The 23,346-nt window shown below is 48.3% G+C and overlaps 2 non-coding genes across 2 annotated transcripts; both read right to left on the bottom strand.

The window, feature by feature from the left end:
• Window positions 1–2,553: 2,553 nt before the first annotated feature.
• Trnaa-agc (transfer RNA alanine (anticodon AGC)) lies at window positions 2,554–2,626 on the bottom strand. Its single transcript has one exon. It is a non-coding gene; the product is annotated as a tRNA-Ala (tRNA).
• Window positions 2,627–19,905: 17,279 nt separating this feature from the next.
• Trnaa-agc (transfer RNA alanine (anticodon AGC)) lies at window positions 19,906–19,978 on the bottom strand. Its single transcript has one exon. It is a non-coding gene; the product is annotated as a tRNA-Ala (tRNA).
• Window positions 19,979–23,346: the final 3,368 nt, after the last annotated feature.

Below are 23,346 nucleotides of genomic sequence, written 5' to 3'. Positions count from 1 at the left end.
CCTCTAAGTTTGCACTTCCTTGTAACTTCGCTTCCTGCTTGAATAGAGTAAATATATTATCAAGGTCATGATCGATGGCTCGTAAACGAAAGATCATGGAAAAGAGCAAACGTCCTGAATGCCAACTCACAAAGGAGAAACAAATATAAAGCCACAGCCATAGGCGTGCGCAGGGTTCCCCATTAGGGGGGGGGGCAAAGGTTCATCGCAGCGCCCCCCCACCCTACTTAGTTAATGTATGGGGCAGATTTTGCGCCCCCCCCCCCCTCTTATGCGACTAGAAGGGTCAATGTACGGAGCAGATTTCGCCCCCCCTCTTAGGTGATTAGGGGGGGCGGCCGCCCCCCATGTGCGCACACCTATGTTTTGGCGCACATGGCACATATATATTTCCCCTCGTAACTCGCATGCTCACATTAGAACTAACGATGTCTCCAGTATGTCGCACTGTATGGCTCACCCATAGGCGTGCGCACAGGGGGGGGGGGCAGGTGGGCGGCCGCCCCCCCCCCCCCCCAATCACCTAAGAGGGGGCGCAAAATCTGCCCCGTACATTGACCCCTCTAGTCACCTAAGAGGGGGGGGGGCGCAAAATCTGCCCCGTACATTGACTTAGTAGGGTGGGGGGCGCTGCGAAGAACCTTCGCCCCCCCCCCTAATGGGGAACCGTGCGCATGCCTATGTGCCAGAATGTGTTATAGAGATATAAAAAAACGCATTCCTGTTCAATTTCACGTGGTGGTTCAATTAATTAACAAACCCCCTTAGTTCTTTTTTAACAAACCTTCAGCTAGGGCCAAATGGGCCAATAAGGAGTGCATGCTTAGATGTTATACAAACAAAAAGGTAGTAAAATTGCATAAAGTACACACGTCTGATAAAATTTCAATAAAAAACCTTATTTTCAGCAAAATATTAAATAACTCCACTTTAGCTTCTGTCTTTAGACAGTCTATAGACTGGGATTTGACAATAGGAAATAACATCAATTTGTCAACTTTTGTTTATAGACCATCTATATCCTGGGATTAGACAAAACACAAACTTCATCAATTTAACTTTTGTCTATAGATTGTATATAGACTAACAATAGAAAAAAAAACCATACGCTTTTTAAAACTTTTGTTTATAGACAATCTATAGAACGCAGATAACACGCCATTTATAAACTTTCGTCTATAGATTGTCAAAAGATTTTTTTAGTCAAAATGCTAAATCTACTTAAAGATGAAAAGATGAACTCATCTACAAGAAGTCTACAGACACTCTATAGACTGTGTAAATCCATTTTTGTTAGGGTTATCACTACCCATATGCAGCAATAAAACGTTTTGTTGCGATACCAACTCTATGGACACTTCCGGCGCGCTTTTGCCGTTGCTGTCAGCTCCGCAGTGAGGTTCTGTATAAAGTCCAAATTTATAACATCGCCCCACGCGTCGTATGCCCTATGTGCGAGTGAGGGCTTGTGAGGGCAGCCGACGATCGAGGCTCAAGCCGAGAGGAAACGCGCCGGCCGTCTTCCGTCGTGCGAGAGGCCCATGGGGAGGCGGGCTGGGTGGTCCCAGAGGCGGGGCTTCGTGGCACCGGCAGAAACTCTAAACCCCATAAAGAACTCTGGATTTAGGGCATTCGGTGCTTTTCTTGTACAACGAGCCTGACGATTTATTTCAACGAAATAATCATTAATTAATTATTAGTTTGTTAAATAAATACCTAATTAATAAAACATTTTATTTTACCGCTTCGAAGAGCAGAAGGCATGAGAAGAAAAAGTTCGCCGTATTTCGAAGCATCTTATAGTTAAGCTGCATGCCACTATTAAGTCTCGACAATTATTTCGTTCACAATAGACGATCTTAGAGTCGCTTTATCTTTTATTGCCTTCATCGGGAAAACGAATCCACATGACTCTTCGCGGTGGACCAGGACAAGCTACACTCAAGCAATGGGACCGTTTACATCGCTCTCGCCGAATATGTTCGTCAGTGCGTTCCGGATGTTCGATTTGTGTTCAGTAGGAGCCGACGTCCGTGCGACTGTCGAAGGATCCATGCTCCCGGTTTCATTGTAATTGTCCTCCATCTACGGGACACCACGATTGTCCGTGATACGAGCTGCCGCGTGAGCCTTATACGTGTGATGTGATCATAAGCGTGCGCAGGTTTGCCCTTCAGGGGGGGCGAAGGTTCGTCGCAGCGCCCCCCCTCCCTATTATGTCAATGTATGCGGCTGCCTTTGCGCCCCCCCTATCGCCCCCCCTACAATGTATAGGGCTGACTTTGCGCCCCCCCCTTCTCGCCCCCTTTGCCCCCCCCCCTGCGCACGCCTATGGATGTGATGATCGTCGAATAGAGAATGTCGCTAGGCCCAACGTTTGGGCAAGGAGATGCGGGTCAATATGAACATGCTTTAGTCTTTCATAAACTTTCAGAAATTATGAATTCACTTGACAAGTTCTGAAGACACCGTCGCTGTAATATGGGAACATGCCCTTTAAATGTCGATGAGGCGAAATAAAAAGTTTGAGGAACAAAAAAAAGAAAAATGTCGTGGAGGTGCTGGGTATCGATCCCAGTACCTCTCGCATGCTAAGCGAGCGCTCTACCATCTGAGCTACACCCCCGGACGATGGTAGCAGTAAGAGTCCATTGAAGTATACGAGCTGCCTGCCTTCTTGGATGCAGCTCTTTCCTTCGACCTATATTGGATCCGGTTGCGCGCACACGCGATGTTTCGCAACCGATCGCAGCAATCCGCCGATAAATTTCTTCATTGAACGAGTTCCGCCGTCGCGTGCAACATGCGTCCGTCTCGGATGACGCCTAATGCGCGCTTGGTGAACGTCCGTGAGCTGTTATGGTGAACGTCCATGAGCTGCTCACGACGATGTGAAAGGGCAGTACACCATGGGCACTGCCCATGGTGCACTGGAACTTGTCTTGAAACTCGCGCGTTCACGCTTACAGCATATATGACATACGTAGACGAGTACAGCCCACGTGATGATGAGGATAATGATGATGGTGACAATGACAATGATGAGCACATATGACGTCGAAAACAGTGACACCACTCATGCCGAGCGATTGGCCAAGTATCATGTGTATGGAAGTACAACTATTTAAAAAATCCGTAGTTATGATTAATACAAATACGTGAAATTACTCCGAATGTTCCAGTTTTTAACAGCCATTGTGCTAAGAGAAACAAGAGGAAACTTTAAGCGAGACCTTGGGTACGGGTCATTCCATGCCAAATCATCCAGCGTTTTTCCGACCATCATAAATATGGCTGAAAAGAATTCCACATTTTTCTTGAAGTTCAAAACTAATTTTGCTCGCTTATTTCTGCTACGAAAAGTTTTCCCGCCTATTTGTGAGAGTTTGTAGCTTTGCGCTGAATGAGCTAGAGGGCATCTAACAACAATTTTTTTCAAAGGCCGTTTGTGTTGTGTACTTGATAAAATGGTGTTTGCGGCAAGCTAATGAACTGATGTAACTGTAAAAAAAAACATCGTTGATCCCTCCGTCATAGGAATCGGTATAACACGAAAGTGAAACGTGTCTTCACAGAAGTAGTGCTTATTGTGTAATGATATATCAGAGCTTGTACAACGTCTATTCGTGTTTGGCAGCTATAGCACCGTTTCACGTGGATGCACCCATGTTGACAACATGTCTCTATCGAGACGACTAACGCCCATCATGATTAAACTGTTGTGGTAGCTGACGGTGTGAACATATATTTGGACACAGCGAATCGTGAATCCCGCGTAAGGATGATATCAACAAGCTCATAATCAACACTGGTACCAGGTATGCACTTCTTCAAAGCGTCGTCAATTAAGGAGAGAAACAGCACGGTGTGCGCTTTCTAGTAATGGGCAGCCGACGCCTGTGCTCATGCATACATAACACGCACTGCGCTTCAGCAACACGGGAGGTAGAGGTTCGTAGCCTGAGCCGCAAACGCGTGCGTCCCGCTGGCCTCTGTCTCGCAGGCGCTGCTCTCGCTCCACCAAGGCACGACATTCGCCCGTCGAAATCGCGTCCTTTCTGCAACGCATACTGCAGCAGTTTTGTTAGTCGGTGCTCTCGCAATTGAAGCAGTTGGCGGCGGAGAAATCCCGTTGGTGCACGTGGAAGATGCACTACTCCGATGAGCCGACGCACGCTAACACGAAGCCAAAGGCAAAGAACGTAACTGCGTCAAGGGTGCCTCGGCGACGCCAGCGCGGCCACTCTACCTCTCTAATATCGAGACGCTTTAACCATGACCTCAGATATCGCGTGCAATCTCGGAGTAAGCGCTAGTGTCGATCGTGAAGTATTACTTCTTTTCACCTCTCACAGACGGCGACACCGCCCCGCTCCGCCCGCCGCGAAAGAGAATGTGTGAAAGATATAAGGCGCGTTCGCGCCGTGCCTAGCATCTCCTGAGATGGCTTAGTGGGTAGCGCGTCGGGCGCTTGCCGTCGCGGCCGCAATGTCGTGGGTTCGATTCCCAGCGGGGTATCTTTTTCTTGGTTTTTTTCTTTCTCACCCGTTGGTGTCCATTCTATCAACGTCATATCCGTGATGGATGTACTTGGTGGACCCCGGCATAAAACACTTTCGTGTTAAAATATTGACTTTTTTAGCTATATGTATTCTTCGAGGGCTTATGGCAGGAGCAAAATTGAACAAAGTCCCGAAATTTGACATTTTTTTCCAGGAACAGAACAAATTTAAAGGGCTCAAATAATATATGTATTGGTGGCCTGTTCAACATGCTACAAAAGAAAAATAATTTAAGCGCTGAAGGTATAGCAGATCGTCTGGAAGAAAATTGCGAATTTCACTTAAAAAAAAGCCCTGTATTCAAGTCAGAAAACTCACTTTGGTGGTCAGACTAAACATATGCATTATACCTCATTAGAAAGCTCTACGTATTAGCTAAACATGTGCGAAATTACAAGCGGGTATTAATTTTTAAACTCGAGTTTTTTTTTTTGAAATTTTGTTTGTGCACCAGCTTTTCGCAACGGTGATCATCAGCCCAAGCCCACTGACCTGGGATGCAGACGGCAAACTTGGAACCGTCTTCAAAGCTATCGAAAAGAAAACGGGGTTATCATCTGTGTTTTAGTGCCAACAGGGGCACGCTACAAGCTAAGTGGCCAGGGTGTGATATTTTTGCGCGTTGTCTCGCTTACCAAGTTCCCTGTAAAGACGTCCCGTGTGTATGGGCTAACTATGCGATAGAGAGGATGAAGAGAGAAACGAACGCTCCAAGCTACCGGGTCAGTTGTCGAGGCAGCATAAATTAGGAACCTACTACTGAGCCCCAAACGACGGTATGCGGCTCCGCTGGCTAGGCTCTGCTGCGTATCGCCACTAGCCACACATGTCGGACGGCCTCAACCGACCGCCTGCAAGTCCTTGCCGTCTTCATTTAGTTTTAAAGAAATAATTATAGCCAGCAAACAATCAATTTATTTCAGGAATTTATGTCCAACAAAAAAGATCAGCGGAAGAGAACTATGTACGTTCGCAACATTTAATATCACAGCGTATTGCCGAACGTTTCTAACAAGTCGTGGTTAGAGGACTCGTGCCATTCGCTTGCAACAAGCACTTGTCGCAGCTGCCTCACGATGTCCGACGCATCCAATTCGGTGAGAGCCATTGATCAATTCGGGGAGTGCTTGCATCGCGGACGTCCTTATCCAAAGGCTTGATACGTGACGACGACTCGGCTTCGCAGAGATCACTCGGCGTTGTGCCTGGAGTTGCCTGAATCTTTTCGGTCGCATAGACGGGAACGTCGCACCGATGCTCGCCTCTGTCAGCTTCTTGCGGCGCCATGGTAAGAGCGAAAAGTTCTTCAAGGCTTGCCTTTATGTTGCGTGGTGAGCTGCCTGGACCACAGCTTGTCGAGTCAAGGAACGGCTTGGCCTTGAAGTTCTTCCTCTTGTCGTGCGTGGCAGCAGTGGCCGTTGCCATCTTCTGATGGCGGCGGTGCTCCGGGAGCACTGGTCCTGGCTGGCAGATTCCGATGGCAGACGTGGAACGAGCTCGTCACGAGCCCAGCAAGCACGAGCGATTAAATGAATGAACCGCGTGAGTGTGAGCCACGAGCTTGCTGCTCCTAATCCGTGGCGATTACCCACTATGATGAAATGGGCAAGGCAGCCGCTCTTTGAAAGGAGGGTGGGTAGAAATCTTTATGGAAGTTCACTGGACATGATTTGCATTGCACTTAACGAACCACGCACTTTTGAACGGCGAAGCTGTTTAAAGGGGTTCTGCAGCATTTTTTGAGCATGGTCAGAAAACGCTGCCGATCGGTAGTCGAGGCTCTCGAGAACACGCCAGCCAAATATGTATAGCGTGGCACGCGGCATGGATTTTACAATTAATTCTGAAGTCGTACTAGAAATCGCTCCCTCTTCTCTCTACAAATGATGCTACACACCAAAATTTCTGCGCCATATACCCAAGTACGCGGCCATTGGCCGATTTGATTGATGATGATGAAAAACTTTATTATACATATTGCTGAATGGGTGGAGTCCCTAGTCCGGGATCTCATTGGCTTGCGCCCCGGTCCTTGCACGGGCCACCAGGGCCTCTGGACCCCCCCGGTCCGGGCTAGACAGTGCCGCCTCCCATCCTATCTCTACTGAAATCCTTAAAGAAATCTGTTTTGGATGTGTTGCACTGGCACTCCCATGATTTGAGCATCGTTTGCTGCGTAGTTGCCATGGCCACCGCGGGATGCCGCCACGTGCCTGCGCTCGCTCTCGATCACACTGAAAGTAAGGCGCACGTTCGAAGAAAAAAACAAAGTGCTGAATGTCATCACGCGCGCTACCGAACGGACGCGTCTTCTTGCCCCCTTGTCCCCCCCCCCCCTCCCTGGGTATCTTTCAGCGCGCTCGCTAGTACGAGAGCAGAGAGAAAGCGCTTGGAGCGCGCGGCAAATCCCTGTAACTCCGCCCGTACGTGACAGGTTATAAAAAAATTCGCGGCGTTTATTCCTGAAGCGTCATGCGCTAATAGTGAGACTATTCTATTATAACTTAGAAAAGTGTTGCAGAGCCCCTTTAAAGGAGCACTGACACAAAATTTCGAAGGCGAGATAATGAGTGAAATAGATGTATGTGCAGCCGTACACAACGTCTACGAAATATCAAGGGCCAATATAGCCTAGAACATATTTAAAATCAATTTTAAAGTGCATGCCACGCGACTGAGCGAGATGCGAGCGCTTCGCGACGCCGACATCAACGCGGCGGATGCGTAAACAAACCTACGTCACGAGTTTGTGTTGGCTGGTGGCTGGTTGTGCCCTTGCGTGTTCCAGGGCTTCCGGGTATGAAGACGCCGACAGTACTCAAACATGCTTTATTCGCATGCCAGCAACATAGGCTCCGTACAGTGAACAGGCGGCGCTGCTGAGCAGGAGCGGCGACGCGGCGCTCAGCGCCACCCGTGGCGAGCGGCGTACCAACGGGGCGGTGGGAAAACGAAACCACGCGGATGTCCGCGTGTGTGCCCGCTATCCGACGTTTTGTGCGCGCGAAGTTGCAAGGCTGCCTGTTGTTTGGCGATGTCCCAAGTACTTTTTGCGGGGTTTAGGCCCATTAAAGGACTTCGCGATTACTTCCATGGTGCCGCGTTAACCAGCGGAGAGAAGCTACATGCTGCTTCACACGTCCGCGACGTGAAAGAACTGGACGGTGTGGACGTTCACGCGAAGTGCCGCTCGCAGCAAGGAAAACAGCTGTATGAAGTCATTCTTCACGTGAGTAAACCTATCGTTACATTAAAGCTGAAGTGACTGAACTGCCACCTTTAAAATGTTGTTTTGAATAGTTTGACCATGTTTTATTCGACGCCTCTCTGGGGGCAATGCGTGTCTCATTTCACTGTGGCGCATTGTACGCCACGGCCTATATTATTCCATTCCCCCTTGTCGCACTCTCATTTCAGCTAGATAAACACTTCGATGTAAAGCGGGTACAACATAGTTGCTTTGAATTGTGACTTTGCTCGATCTGTTTTCAATCGATTGCGATCCGCGTATCGAGCTGGAGCTTCACGATCGCAGGCGAGTTGGTGTCAGCACAGTCATGACCAGTGCAGTAAAACAGCTCGACTCTGATAGTTTGCCTGTGTAGCGCCTACCATGGTTGATCGAAATTAAGATATTCGATCCGGATCGGGTGCGATCTTGATTGATGGTAGCTAAGCGCCACTGTGGAGCTCTAACGCTGCGCGCGCGTCGGCGTAGTCTGGCGCGCTACACAGGGACCTACTTTGCGACCTAATCTGCACAACTACGCGTTGCCTCGCGTGACAAGCGAGACAAATGAGCTCTGATTTATTGGGTATTTTAAACATAAGCACAACATATCGAGTTTAGTGTCGAGTTGGTTGCTTTTAAACCACTGGCCCCAATATTCGCAAAACGTTGAATCCATGTTTATTTTCACATAGTGTCGAGCGTTTTCAGTAATTACATGTTTATTGTATGGGGGGGAGGGGGGCAATTACACTAAAATCTTACCTATCGTTCTGTACTTGAACATGTTTGCCTAACTTACCACAACTGAACTAATCACCGTTCGTATTACCTTTGAGCTTGACGCATCAGTATTGCCGGTTTCCAGGGGCGTTTTTGCACGCCTCCACCACTTCCTCCCGAGGCACAAGCCATTGCACCGTCCCAAAGTGGTCCCAACACGTGTCACAAAAAGGAGAAACGAACGGAAATGGCCCCGAACGTGGACGACGCTACGCACAATGCGCGGGAAACGAATGCGCTTCAGTCGGCTTACCCGCAGCACACCGCCCCGTTGCTTTCGCGTCGCTACGGCAGGTGGCGCCAGGGTCGCAGCAAACTGCACTGTACGGAGCCTATAGCGATAACCAAGAGTGCCGAAGGAAAAGTGCCCCCGCCCCACCGCGCGCCAAGCGCTTTTATTCACATCGTGGGCGAGGGTGTTGCGATATGGGCCGCGTGACAGAGTATCGCACCAGCACACGTGTACAGATATGCGACACATAGGCGTGCGCAGGGTTCCCCATTAGGGGGGGGGCAAAGGTTCATCGCAGCGCCCCCCCCACCCTACTTATTTAATGTATGGGGCAGATTTTGCGCCCCCCCCCATCTTATGTGACTAGAAGGGTCAATGTACGGAGCAGATTTCGCCCCCCCCTCTTAGGTGATTAGGGGGGGCGGCCGCCCCCCCTGTGCGCACGCCTATGTTTTGGCGCACATGGCACATATATATTTCCCCTCGTAACTCGCATGCTCACATTAGAACTAACGATGTCTCCAGTAAGTATGTCGAACTGTATGGCTCACCCATAGGCGTGCGCATGGGGGGGGGGGGGAGGGCAGGGGGGGCGGCCGCCCCCCCCCCAATCACCTAAGAGGGGGCGCAAAATCTGCCCCGTACATTGACTTAGTAGGGTGGGGGGCGCTGCGAAGAACCTTCGCCCCCCCCCCCTAATGGGGAACCCTGCGCACGCCTATGCGCCAGAATGTGTTATAGAGATATAAAAAAACGCATTCCTGTTCAATTTCACATGGTGGTTCAATTAATTAACAAACCCCCTTAGTTCTTTTTTAACAAACCTTACAGCTAGGGCCAAATGGGGCAATAAGGAGTGCATGCTTAGATGTTATACAAACAAAAAGGTAGTAAAATTGCATAAAGTACACACGTCTGATAAAATTTCAATAAAAAACCTTATTTTCAGCAAAAAATTAAATAACTCCACTTTAGCTTCTGTCTTTAGACAGTCTATAGACTGGGATTTGACAATAGGAAATAACATCAATTTATTAACTTTTGTTTATAGACCATCTATATCCTGGGATTAGACAAAACACAAACTTCATCAATTTAACTTTTGTCTATAGATTGTATATAGACTAACAATAGAAAAAAAAGAACCATACGCTTTTTAAAACTTTTGTTTATAGACAATCTATAGAACGCAGATAACACGCCATTTATAAACTTTCGTCTATAGATTGTCAAAAGATTTTTTTTAGTCAAAATGCTAAATCTACTTAAAGATGAACTCATCTACAAGAAGTCTACAGACACTCTATAGACTGTGTATATCCATTTTTGTTAGGGTTATCACTACCCATATGCAGCAATAAAACGTTTTGTTGCGATAGCAACTCTATGGACACTTCCGGCGCCTTTTTGCCGTTGCTGTCAGCTCCGCAGTGAGGTTCTGTATAAAGTCCAAATTTATAACACCGCCCCACGCGTCGTATGCTCTATGTGCGAGTGAGGGCTTGTGAGGGCAGCCGACGATCGAGGCTCAAGCCGAGAGGAAACGCGCCGGCCGTCTTCCGTCGTGCGAGAGGCCCATGGGGAGGCGGGCTGGGTGGTCCCAGAGGAGGGGCTTCGTGGCACCGGCAGAAACTCTAAACCCCATAAAGGACTCTGGATTTAGGGCATTCGGTGCTTTTCTTGTACAACGAGCCTGACGACTTATTTCAACGAAATAATCATTAATTAATTATTAGTTTGTTAAATAAATACCTAATTAATAAAACATTTTATTTTACCGCTTCGAAGAGCAGAAGGCATGAGAAGAAAAAGTTCGCCGTATTTCGAAGAATCTTATAGTTAAGCTGCATGCCACTATTAATTCTCGACAATTATTTCGTTCACAATAGACAATCTTAGAGTCGCTTTATCTTTTATTGCCTTCATCGGGAAAACTAATCCACATGACTCTTCGCGGTGGACCAGGACAAGCTACACTCAAGCAATGGGACCGTTTACATCGCTCTCGCCGAATATGTTCGTCAGTGCGTTCCGGGTGTTCGCTTTGCGTTCAGTAGGAGCCGACGTCCGTGCGACTGTCGAAGGATCCATGATCCCGGTTTCATTGTAATTTTCCTCCATCTACGGGACACCACGATTGTCCGTGATACGAGCTGCCGCGTGAGCCTTATACGTGTGATGTGATGATCGTCGAATAGAGAATGTCGCTAGGCCCAACGTTTGGGCAAGGAGATGCGGATCAATATGAAAATGCTTTAGTCTTTCATAAACTTTCAGAAATTATGAATTCACTTGACAAGTTCTGAAGACACCGTCGCTGTAATATGGGAACATGCCCTTTAAATGTCGATGAGGCGAAATAAAAAGTTTGAGGAACAAAAAAAAGAAAAATGTCGTGGAGGTGCTGGGTATCGATCCCCAGTAACCTCTCGCATGCTAAGCGAGCGCTTACCATCTGAGCTACACCCCCGGACGATGGTTAGCAGTAGAGTCCATTGAAGTATACGAGTGCCGCCTTCTTGGATGCAGCTCTTTTCCTTTCGACCTATATTGGATCCGGTTGCGCGCACACGCGATGTTCGCAACCGATCGCCAGCAATCCGCCGATAAATTTCTTCATTTGAACGAGTTTCGCCGTTCGCGTTGCAACATGCGTCCGTCTCGGATGACGCCTAATGCGCGCTTGGTGAACGTCCGTGAGCTGTTATGGTGAACGTCCATGAGCTGCTCACGACGATGTGAAAGGGCAGTACACCATGGGCACTGCCCATGGTGCACTGGAACTGTCTTGAAACTCGCGCGTTCACGCTTACAGCATATATGACATACGTAGACGAGTACAGCCCACGTGATGATGAGGATAATGATGATGGTGGACAATGATAATGATGAGCACATATGACGTCGAAAACAGTGACACCACTCATGCCGAGCGATTGGCCAAGTATCATGTGTATGGAAGTACAAACTATGTTAAAAAATCCGTAGTTATGATTAATACAAATACGTGAAATTACTCCGAATGTTCCAGTTTTTAACAGCCATTGTGCTAAGAGAAACAAGAGGAAACTTTAAGCGAGACCTTGGGTACGGGTCATTCCATGCCAAATCATCCAGCGTTTTTCCGACCATCATAAATATGGCTGAAAAGAATTCCACATTTTTCTGAAGTTCACAACTAATTTTGCTCGCTTATTTCTGCTACGAAAGTTTCCCGCCTATTTGTGAGAGTTTGTAGCTTTGCGCTGAATGAGCTAGAGGGCATCTAACAACAATTTTTTTCAAAGGCCGTTTGTGTTGTGTACTTGATAAAATGGTGTTTGCGGCAAGCTAATGAACTGATGTAACTGTAAAAAAACAATCGTTGATCCCCTCCGTCATAGGAATCGGTATAACACGAAAGTGAAACGTGTCTTCACAGAAGTAGTGCTTATGTGTAATGATATATCAGAGCTTGTACAACGTCTATTTCGTGTTTGCAGCTATAGCACCGTTTCACGTGGAGCACCCATGTTGACAACATGTCTCTATCGAGACGACTAAACGCCCATCATGATTAAACTGTTGTGGTAGCTGACGGTGTGAAATATATTTGGACACAGCCGAATCGTGAATCCCGCGTAAGGATGATATCAACAAGCTCATAATCAACACTGGTACCAGGTATGCACTTCTTCAAAGCGTCGTCAATTAAGGCTGAGAAACAGCACGGTGTGCGCGTTTCTAGTAATGGGCAGCCGACGCCTGTGCTCATGCATACATAACACGCACTGCGCTTCAGCAACACGGGAGGTAGAGGTTCGTAGCCTGAGCCGCAAACGCGTGCGTCCCCCGGGCCTCTGTCTCGCAGGCGCTGCTCTCGCTCCACCAAGGCACGACATTCCCCGTCGAAATCGCGTCCTTTCTGCAACGCATACTGCAGCAGTTTTGTTAGTCGGTGCTCCTCGCAATTGAAGCAGTTGGCGGCGGAGAAATCCCGTTGGTGCCGTGGAAGATGCACCTACTCGAGAGCCGACGCACGCTAACACGAAGCAAAGGCAAAGAACGTAACTGCGTCAAGGGTTGCCTCGGCGACGCCAGCGCGGCCACTCTACCTCTCTAATATACGAACGCTTTAACCATGACCTCAGATATCGCGTGCAATCTCGGAGGTAAGCGCTAGTGTCGATCGTGAAGTATTACTTTTTTTTCACCTCTCACAGGACGGCGACACCGCCCCGCTCCGCCCGCCGCGAAAAGAGAATGTGTGACAGATATAAGGCGCGTTCGCGCCGTGCCTAGCATCTCCTGAGATGGCTTAGTGGGTTAGCGCGTCGGGCGCTTGCCGTCGCGGCCGCAATGTCGTGGGTTCGATTCCAGGGGGTATCCTTTTTCTTGGTTTTTTTCTTTCTCACCGTTGGGTCATTTCTATCACCGTCATATCCGTGATGGATTGTACTTGGGGACCCCCGGCAATAAAACACTTTCGTGTTAAAATATTGACCTCTTTCTAGCTATATGATTCTTCGAGGGCTTATGGCAGGAGCAAACTTGAACAAAGTCCCCGAAATTTGACATTTTTTTCCTAGGAACAGAACAAATTTAAAGGGCTCAAATAATATAGTATTGGGGCCTGTTCAACTGCTACAAAGAAAAATAATTTTAAGCGCTGAGGTATAGCAGATCGTCTGGAAGAAAATTGCGAATTTTCACTTAAAAAAAGCCCTGTATTCAAGTCGAAAACTCACTTTGGTGGTCAGACTAAACATATGCATTATACCTCATTAGAAAGCTCTACGTATTAGCTAAACATGTGCGAAATTACAAGCGGGTATTAATTTTTAAACTCGAGTTTTTTTTTTGAAATTTGTTGTTGTGCACCAGCTTTTCGCAACGGTGATCATCAGCCCAAGCCCACTGACCTGGGATGCAGACGGCAAACTTGGAACCGTCTTCAAAGCTATCGAAAAGAAAACGGGGTTATCATCTGTGTTTTAGTGCCAACAGGGGCACGCTACAAGCTAAGTGGCCAGGGTGTGATATTTTTGCGCGTTGCTCGCTTACCAAGTTCCCTGTAAAGACGTCCCGTGTGTATGGGCTAACTATGCGATAGGAAGGATGAAGAGAGAAAACGAACGCTACCCAGCTACCGGGTCAGTTGTCGAGGCAGCATAAATTAGGAACCTACTACTGAGCCCCAACCGACGGTATGCGGCTCCGCTGGCTAGGCTCTGCTGCGTATCGCCACTAGCCCACATGTCGGACGGCCTCAACCGACCGCCTGCAAGTCCTTGCCGTCTTCATTTAGTTTTAAAGAATAATTCTAGCCAGCAAACAATCAATTTATTTCAGGAATTTATGTCACAACAAAAAAGATCAGCGGAAGAGAAACTATGTACGTTCGCAACATTTAATATCAACAGCGTATTGCCGAACGTTTCTAACAGTCGTGGTTAGAGGACTCGTGCCATTTCGCTTGCAACAAGCACTTGTCGCAGCTGCCTCACGATGTCCGACGCATCCAATTCGGTGAGAGCCATTGATCATTCGGGGAGTGCTTGCATCGCGGACGTCCTTATCCAAGGCTTGATACGTGACGACGACTCGGCTTCGCAGAGATCACTCGGCGTTTGTGCCTGGAGTTGCCTGAATCTTTTCCGGTCGCATAGACGGGAACGTCGCACCGATGCTCGCCTCTGTCAGCTTCTTGCGGCGCCATGGTAAGAGCGAACAAGTTCTTCAAGGCTTGCCTTTATGTGCGTGTGTGAGCCTGCCTGGACCACAGCGTGTCGAGTCAAGGACGGCTTGGCCTTGAAGTTCTTCCTCTTGTCGTGCGTGGCAGCAGTGGCCGTTGCCATCTTCTGATGGCGGCGGTGCTCCGGGAGCACTGGTCCTGGCTGGCAGATTCCGATGGCAGACGTGGAACGAGCTCGTCACGAGCCCAGCAAGCACGAGCGATTAAATGAATGAACCGCGTGATGTTGAGCCACGAGCTTGCTTGCTCCTAATCCCGTGGCGATTACCCCACTATGATGAAATGGGCAAGCAGCCGCTCTTTGAAAGGAGGGTGGGTAGAAATCTTTATGGAAGTTCACTGACATGATTTGCATTGCACTTAACGAACCCGCACTTTTGAACGGCGAAGCTGTTTAAAGGGGTCCTGCAGCATTTTTTGAGCATGGTCAGAAAACGCTGCCGATCGGTAGTCGAGGCTCTCGAGAACACGCCAGCCAAATATGATAGCGTGGCACGCGGCATGGATTTTACAATTAATTCTGAAAGTCGACTAGAAATCGCTCCCTCTTCTCTCTACAAATGATGCTACACACCAAAATTTTCTGCGCCATATACCCAAGTACGCGGCCATTGGCCGATTTGATGATGATGATGAAAAACTTTATTATACATATTGCTGAATGGGTGGAGTCCCTAGTCCGGGATCTCATTGGCTTGCGCCCCGGTCCTTGCACGGGCCACCAGGGCCTCTTGGACCCCCCGGTCCGGGCTAGACAGTGCCGCCTCCCATCCATCTCTACTGAAATCCTTAAAGAAATCTGTTTTGGATGTGTTGCACTGGCACTCCCATGATTTGAGCATCGTTTGCTGCGTAGTTGCCATGGCCACCGCGGGATGCCGCCACGTGCCTGCGCTCGCTCTCGATCACACTGAAAGTAAGGCGCACGTTCGAAGAAAAAAACAAAGTGCTGAATGTCATCACGCGCGCTACCGAACGGACGCGTCTTCTTGCCCCCTTGTCCCCCCCCCCCCTCCCTGGGTATCTTTCAGCGCGCTCGCCTAGTACGAGAGCAGAGAGAAAGCGCTTGGAGCGCGCGGCAAATCCCTGTAACTCCGCCCGTACGTGACAGTTATAAAAAAAATTCGCGGCGTTTATTCCTGAGCGTCATGCGCTAATAGTGAGACTATTCTATTATAACTTAGAAAGTGTTGCAGAGCCCTTTAAAGGAGCACTGACACAAAATTTCGAAGGCGAGATAATGAGTGAAATAGATGTATGTGCAGCCGTACACAACGTCTACGAATATCAAGGGCCAATATAGCCTAGAACATATTTAAAATCAATTTTAAAGTGCATGCCACGCGACTGAGCGAGATGCGAGCGCTTCGCGACGCCGACATCAACGCGGCGGATGCGTAAACAAACCTACGTCACGAGTTTGTGTTGGCTGGTGGCTGGTTTGTGCCCTTGCGTGTTCCAGGGCTCCGGTATGAAGACGCCGACAGTACTTCAAACATGCTTTATTTAGCATGCCAGCAACATGGCTCCGTACAGTGACAGGCGGCGCTGCTGAGCAGGAGCGGCCGACGCGGCGCTCAGCGCCACCCGTGGCGAGCGAGCGTACCAACGGGGCGGTGGGAAAACGAAACCACGCGGATGTCCGCGTGTGTGCCCGCTATCGACCGTTTTGTGCGCGCGAAGTTGCAAGGCTGCCTGTTGTTTGGCGATGTCCCAAGTAATTTTTGCCGGGGTTGTTTAGGCCCAATTAAAGGACTTCGCGATTACCTTCCATGGTGCGCGTAACCAGCGGAGAGAAGCTACATGCTGCTTCACACGTCCGCGACGTGAAGAACTGGACGTGTGGACGTTCACGCGAAGTGCCCCGCTGCGCACAGGAAAACAGCGGTATGAAGTCATTCTTCACGTGAGTAAAACCTATCGTTAACATTAAAGCTGAAGTGACTGAACTGCCACATTTAAAATGTTGTTTTTGAATAGTTTGACCATGTTTATTCGACGCCTCTCTGGGGGCAATGCGTGTCTCATTTCACTGTGGCGCATTGTACGCCACGGCCTATAATTATTCCATTCCCCCCTTGTCGCACTCTCATTTTCAGCTAGATAACACTTTCCGATGTAAAGCGGGTACAACATAGTTGCTTTGAATTGTGACTTTGCTCGATCTGTTTTTCAATCGATTGCGATCCGCGTATCGAGCTGGAGCTTCACGATCGCCAGGCGAGTTGGTGTCAGCACAGTCATGACCAGTGCAGTAAAACAGCTCGACTCTGATAGTTTGCCTGTGTAGCGCCTACCATGGTTGATCGAAATTAAGATATTCGATCCGGATCGGTGTGCGATCTTGATTGATGGTAGCTAAGCGCCACTGTGGAGCTCTAACGCTGCGCGCGCGTCGGCGTAGTCTGGCGCGCTACACAGGGACCTACTTTGCGACCTAATCTGCAACACCTACGCGTTGCCTCGCGTGACAAGCGAGACAAATGAGCTCTGATTTATTGGGTATTTTAACATAAGCACAACCTAATCGAGTTTAGTGTCGAGTTGGTTGCTTTAAACCACTGGCCCCAATATTCGCAAAACAGTTGAAATCCATGTTTATTTTCACATAGGTCGAGCGTTTTCAGTAATACATGTTTATTGTATGGGGGGGAGGGGGGCAATTACACTAAAATCTACCTATCGTTGTGTACTTGACAATGTTTGCCTAACTTACCACACTGAACTAATCACCGTTCGTATTACCTTGAGCTTGACGCATCAGTATGCCGGTTCCGGGGCGTTTTTGCACGCCTCTCACCACTTCCTCCCGAGGCACAGCCATTGCACCGTCCCAAAGTGGTCCCAACACGTTTCACAAAAGGAGAAACGAACGGAAATGGCCCCCGAACGTGGACGACGCTACGACACAATAGCGCGGGAAACGAATGCGCTTCAGTCGGCTTACCCGCAGCACACCGCCCCGTTGCTTTCGCGTCGCTACGGCAGGTGGCGCCAGGTCGCGCAAACTGCACTGTACGGAGCCTAGATCGTAACCAAGAGTGCCGAAGGACAAAGTGCCCCCGCCCCACCGCGCGCCAAGCGCTTTATTCACATCGTGGGCGGCAGGGTGTTGCGTAATGGGCCGCGTGACAGAGTATCGCACAGCACACCGTGTACGATATGCGACACATAGGCGTGCGCAGGTTCCCCATTAGGGGGGGGGGCAAAGGTTCATCGCAGCGCCCCCCCCACCCTACTTATTTAATGTATGGGGCAGATTTTGCGCCCCCCCCCCCTCTTATGTGACTAGAGGGTCAATGTACGGAGCAGATTTCGCCCCCCCTCTTAGGTGATTAGGGGGGCGGCCCGCCCCCCCCTGTGCGCACGCCTATGTTTTGGCGCACATGGCACATATATATTTCCCCTCGTAACTCGCATGCTCACATTAGAACTAACGATGTCTCCAGTAAGTATGTCGCACTGTATGGCTCACCCATAGGCGTGCGCATAGGGGGGAGGGGGCAGGGGGGGCGGCCGCCCCCCCCAATCACCTAAGAGGGGGCGCAAAATCTGCCCCGTACATTGACCCCTCTAGTCACCTAAGAGGGGGGGGGGCGCAAAATCTGCCCCGTACATTGACTTAGTAGGGTGGGGGGCGCTGCGATGAACCTTCGCCCCCCCTAATGGGGAACCCTGCGCACGCCTATGCGCCAGAATGTGTTATAGAGATATAAAAAAAACGCATTCCTGTTCAATTTCACATGGTGGTTCAATTAATTAACAAACCCCCTTAGTTCTTTTTTAACAAACCTTACAGCTAGGGCCAAATGGGGCAATAAGGAGTACATGCTTAGATGTTATACAAACAAAAAGGAAGTAAAATTGCATAAAGTACACACGTCTGATAAAATTTCTATAAAAAACCTTATTTTCAGCAAAAAATAAATAACTCCACTTTAGCTTCTGTCTTTAGAACAGTCTATAGACTGGGATTGACAATAGGAAATAACATCAATTTATTAACTTTGTTTATAGACCATCTATATCCTGGGATTAGACAAAACACAAACTTCATCAATTTAACTTTTGTCTATAGATTGTATATAGACTAACAATAGAAAAAAAAGGAACCATACGCTTTTTAAAACTTTTGTTTATAGACAATCTATAGAACGCAGATAACACGCCATTTATAAACTTTCGTCTATAGATTGTCAAAATATTTTTTTTAGTCAAAATGCTAAATCTACTTAAAGATGAACTCATCTACAAGAAGTCTACAGACACTCTATAGACTGTGTAAATCCATTTTTGTTAGGGTTATCACTACCCATATGCAGCAATAAAACGTTTTGTTGCGATAGCAACTCTATGGACACTTCCGGCGCGTTCTTGCCGTTGCTGTCAGCTCCGCAGTGAGGTTCTGTATAAAGTCCAAATTTATAACATCGCCCCACGCGTCGTATGCTCTATGTGCGAGTGAGGGCTTGTGAGGGCAGCCGACGATCGAGGCTCAAGCCGAGAGGAAACGCGCCGGCCGTCTTCCGTCGTGCGAGAGGCCCATGGGGAGGCGGGCTGGGTGGTCCCAGAGGCGGGGCTTCGTGGCACCGGCAGAAACTCTAAACCCTATAAAGAACTCTGGATTTAGGGCATTCGGTGCTTTTCTTGTACAACGAGCCTGACGACTTGAAATTTCAACGAAATAATCATTAATTAATTATTAGTTTGTTAAATAAATACCTAATTAATAAAACATTTTATTTTACCGCTTCGAAGAGCAGAAGGCATGAGAAGAAAAAGTTCGCCGTATTTCGAAGAATCTTATAGTTAAGCTGCATGCCACTATTAATTCTCGACAATTATTTCGTTCACAATAGACAATCTTAGAGTCGCTTTATCTTTTATTGCCTTCATCGGGAAAACGAATCCACATGACTCTTCGCGGTGGACCAGGACAAGCTACACTCAAGCAATGGGACCGTTTACATCGCTCTCGCCGAATATGTTTGTCATTGCGTTCCGGATGTTCGCTTTGTGTTCTGTAGGAGCCGACGTCCGTGCGACTGTCGAAGGATGCATGCTCCCGGTTTCATTGTAATTGTCCTCCATCTACGGGACACCACGATTGTCCGTGATACGAGCTGCCGCGTGAGCCTGATACGTGTGATGTGATGATCGTCGAATAGAGAATGTCGCTAGGCCCAACGTTTGGGCAAGGAGATGCGGATCAATATGAACATGCTTTAGTCTTTCATAAACTTTCAGAAATTATGAATTCACTTGACAAGTTCTGAAGACACCGTCGCTGTAACATGGGAACATGCCCTTTAAATGTCGATGAGGCGAAATAAAAAGTTCGAGGAACAAAAAAAAAAAGATGTCGTGGAGGTGCTGGGTATCGATCCCAGTACCTCTCGCATGCTAAGCGAGCGCTCTACCATCTGAGCTACACCCCCGGACGATGGTAGCAGTAAGAGTCCATCGAAGTATACGAGCTGCCTGCCTTCTTGGATGCAGCTCTTTCCTTCGACCTATATTGGATCCGGTTGCGCGCACACGCGATGTTTCGCAACCGATCGCAGCAATCCGCCGATAAATTTCTTCATTGAACGAGTTCCGCCGTCGCGTGCAACATGCGTCCGTCTCGGATGACGCCTAATGTGCGCTTGGTGAACGTTCATGAGCTGTTATGGTGAACGTCCATGAGCTGCTCACGAAGATGTGAAAGGGCAGTACACCATGGGCACTGCCCATGGTGCACTGGAACTTGTCTTGAAACTCGCGCGTTCACGCTTACAGCATATATGAGATACGTAGACGAGTACAGCCCACGTGATGATGAGGATAATGATGATGGTGACAATGATAATGATCAGCACATACGACGTCTAAAACAGTGACACCTCTCATGCCGAGCGATTGGCCAAGTATCATGTGTATGGAAGTACAACTATTAAAAAAATCCGTAGTTATGATTAATACAAATACGTGAAATTACTCCGAATGTTCCAGTTTTTAACAGCCATTTTGCTGAAACAAGAGGAAACTTTAAGCGAGACCTTGGGTACGGGTCATTCCATGCCAAATCATCCAGCGTTTTTCCGACCATCATAAATATGGCTGAAAAGAATTCCACATTTTTCTTGAAGTTCAAAACTAATTTTGCTCGCTTATTTCTGCTACGAAAAGTTTTCCCGCCTATTTGTGAGAGTTTGTAGCTTTGCGCTGAATGAGCTAGAGGGCATCTAACAACAATTTTTTTCAAAGGCCGTTTGTGTTGTGTACTTGATAAAATGGTGTTTGCGGCAAGCTAATGAACTGATGTAACTGTAAAAATATTGACTTTTTTTATCTATATGTATTCTTCGAGGGCTTATGGCAGGAGCAAAATTGAGCAAAGTCCCGAAATTTGACATTTTTTTCCAGGAACAGAACAAATTTAAAGGGCTCAAATAATATATGTATTGGTGGCCTGTTCAACATGCTACAAAAGAAAAATAATTTAAGCGCTGAAGGTATAGCAGATCGTCTGGAAGAAAATTGCGAATTTCACTTAAAAAAAGCCCTGTATTCAAGTCAGAAAACTCACTTTGGTGGTCAGACTAAACATATGCATTATACCTCATTAGAAAGCTCTACGTATTAGCTAAACATGTGCGAAATTACAAGCGGGTATTAATTTTTAAACTCGAGAAATATTTTTTTTGAAATTTTGTTTGTGCACCAGCTTTTCGCAACGGTGATCATCAGCCCAAGCCCACTGACCTGGGATGCAGACGGCAAACTTGGAACCGTATTCGAAGCTATCGAAAAGAAAACGGGGTTATCATCTGTGTTTTAGTGCCAACAGGGGCACGCTACAAGCTATGTGGCCAGGGTGTGATATTTTTGCGCGTTGTCTCGCTTACCAAGTTCCCTGTAAAGGCGTCCCGTGTGTATGGGCTAACTATGCGATAGACAGGATGAAGAGAGAAACGAACGCTCCAAGCTACCGGGTCAGTTGTCGAGGCAGCATAAATTAGGAACCTACTACTGAGCCCCAAACGACGGTATGCGGCTCCGCTGGCTAGGCTCTGCTGCTTATCGCCACTCGCCACACATGTCGGACGGCCTCAACCGACCGCCTACAAGTCCTTGCGGTCTTCATTTAGTTTTAAAGAAATAATTATAGCCAGCAAACAATCAATTTATTTCAGGAATTTATGTCCAACAAAAAAGATCAGCGGAAGAGAACTATGTACGTTCGCAACATTTAATATCACAGCGTATTGCCGAACGTTTCTAACAAGTCGTGGTTAGAGGACTCGTGCCATTCGCTTGCAACAAGCACTTGTCGCAGCTGCCTCACGATGTCCGACGCATCCAATTCGGTGAGAGCCATTGATCGATTCGGGGAGTGCTTGCATCGCGGACGTTCTTATCCAAAGGCTTGATACGTGACGACGACTCGGGTTCGCAGAGATCACTCGGCGTTGTGCCCGGAGTTGCCTGAATCTTTTCGGTCGCATAGACGGGAACGTCGCACCGATGCTCGCCTCTGTCAGCTTCTTGCGGCGCCATGGTAAGAGCGAAAAGTTCTTCAAGGCTTGCCTTTATGTTGCGTGGTGAGCTGCCTGGACCACAGCTTGTCGAGTCAAGGAACGGCTTGGCCTTGAAGTTCTTCCTCTTGTCGTGCGTGGCAGCAGTGGCCGTTGCCATGTTCTGATGGCGGCGGTGCTCCGGGAGCACTGGTCCTGGCTGGCAGATTCCGATGGCAGACGTGGAACGATCTCGTCACGAGCCCAGCAAGCACGGGCGATTAAATGAATGAACCGCGTGATGTTGAGCCACGAGCTTGCTTGCTCCTAATCCCGTGGCGATTACCCACTATGATGAAATGGGCAAGCAGCCGCTCTTTGAAAGGAGGGTGGGTAGAAATCTTTATGGAAATTCACTGACATGATTTGCATTGCACTTAACGAACCCGCACTTTTGAACGGCGAAGCTGTTTAAAGGGGTCCTGCAGCATTTTTTGAGCATGGTCAGAAAACGCTGCCGATCGGTAGTCGAGGCTCTCGAGAACACGCCAGCCAAATATGGTAGCGTGGCACGCGGCATAGATTTTACAATTAATTCTGCAAGTCGACTAGAAATCGCTCCCTTTTCTCTCTACAAATGATGCTATACACCAAAATGCGGCCATTGGCCGATTTGAGCATCGTTTGCTGCGTAGTTGCCATGGCCACCGCGGGATGCCGCCACGTGCCTGCGCTCGCTCTCGATCACACTGAAAGTAAGGCGCGCGTTCGAAGAAAAAAAACAAAGTGCTGAATGTCATCACGCGCGCTACCGAACGGACGCGTCTTCTTGCCCCCTTGTCCCCCCCCCCCCCTCCCTCCCTGGGTATCTTTCAGCGCGCTCGCCAGTACGAGAGCAGAGAGAAAGCGCTTGGAGCGTGCGGCAAATCCCTGTAACTCCGCCCGTACATGACAGATTATAAAAAAATTCGCGGCGTGTATTCCTGAAGCGTCATGCGCTAATAGTGAGACTATTCTATTATAACTTAGAAAAGTGTTGCAGAGCCCCTTTAAAGGAGCACTGACACAAACATTTTGCACCTTGTTTTTTTTTTTTTTTTTTTGCAATAGATAGCTTATGATCCACTTATCACGGCTGCAAACGTCGTTTGCGCGAGTGCGCGACGGTTATTTATTTAGAGACGTTTTTAGAGCGCCCAGTAGCAGTTTCGGTTTCAAAGAGCACCGAGCTAGGCAGCGTCCTCCGGATTTGGGTACGAGTGTCTGCAGGCGACGCCACGCTACCTGCGATTCCTTACTGAGGTTCG

Source organism: Rhipicephalus sanguineus, chromosome 2 (assembly GCF_013339695.2).
Source record: "Rhipicephalus sanguineus isolate Rsan-2018 chromosome 2, BIME_Rsan_1.4, whole genome shotgun sequence".
Taxonomy (NCBI): Eukaryota; Metazoa; Arthropoda; class Arachnida; order Ixodida; family Ixodidae; genus Rhipicephalus; species Rhipicephalus sanguineus.
Note: the sequence above shows the minus strand (reverse complement) of the source record. Positions and strands in the feature narration are given on the sequence as shown.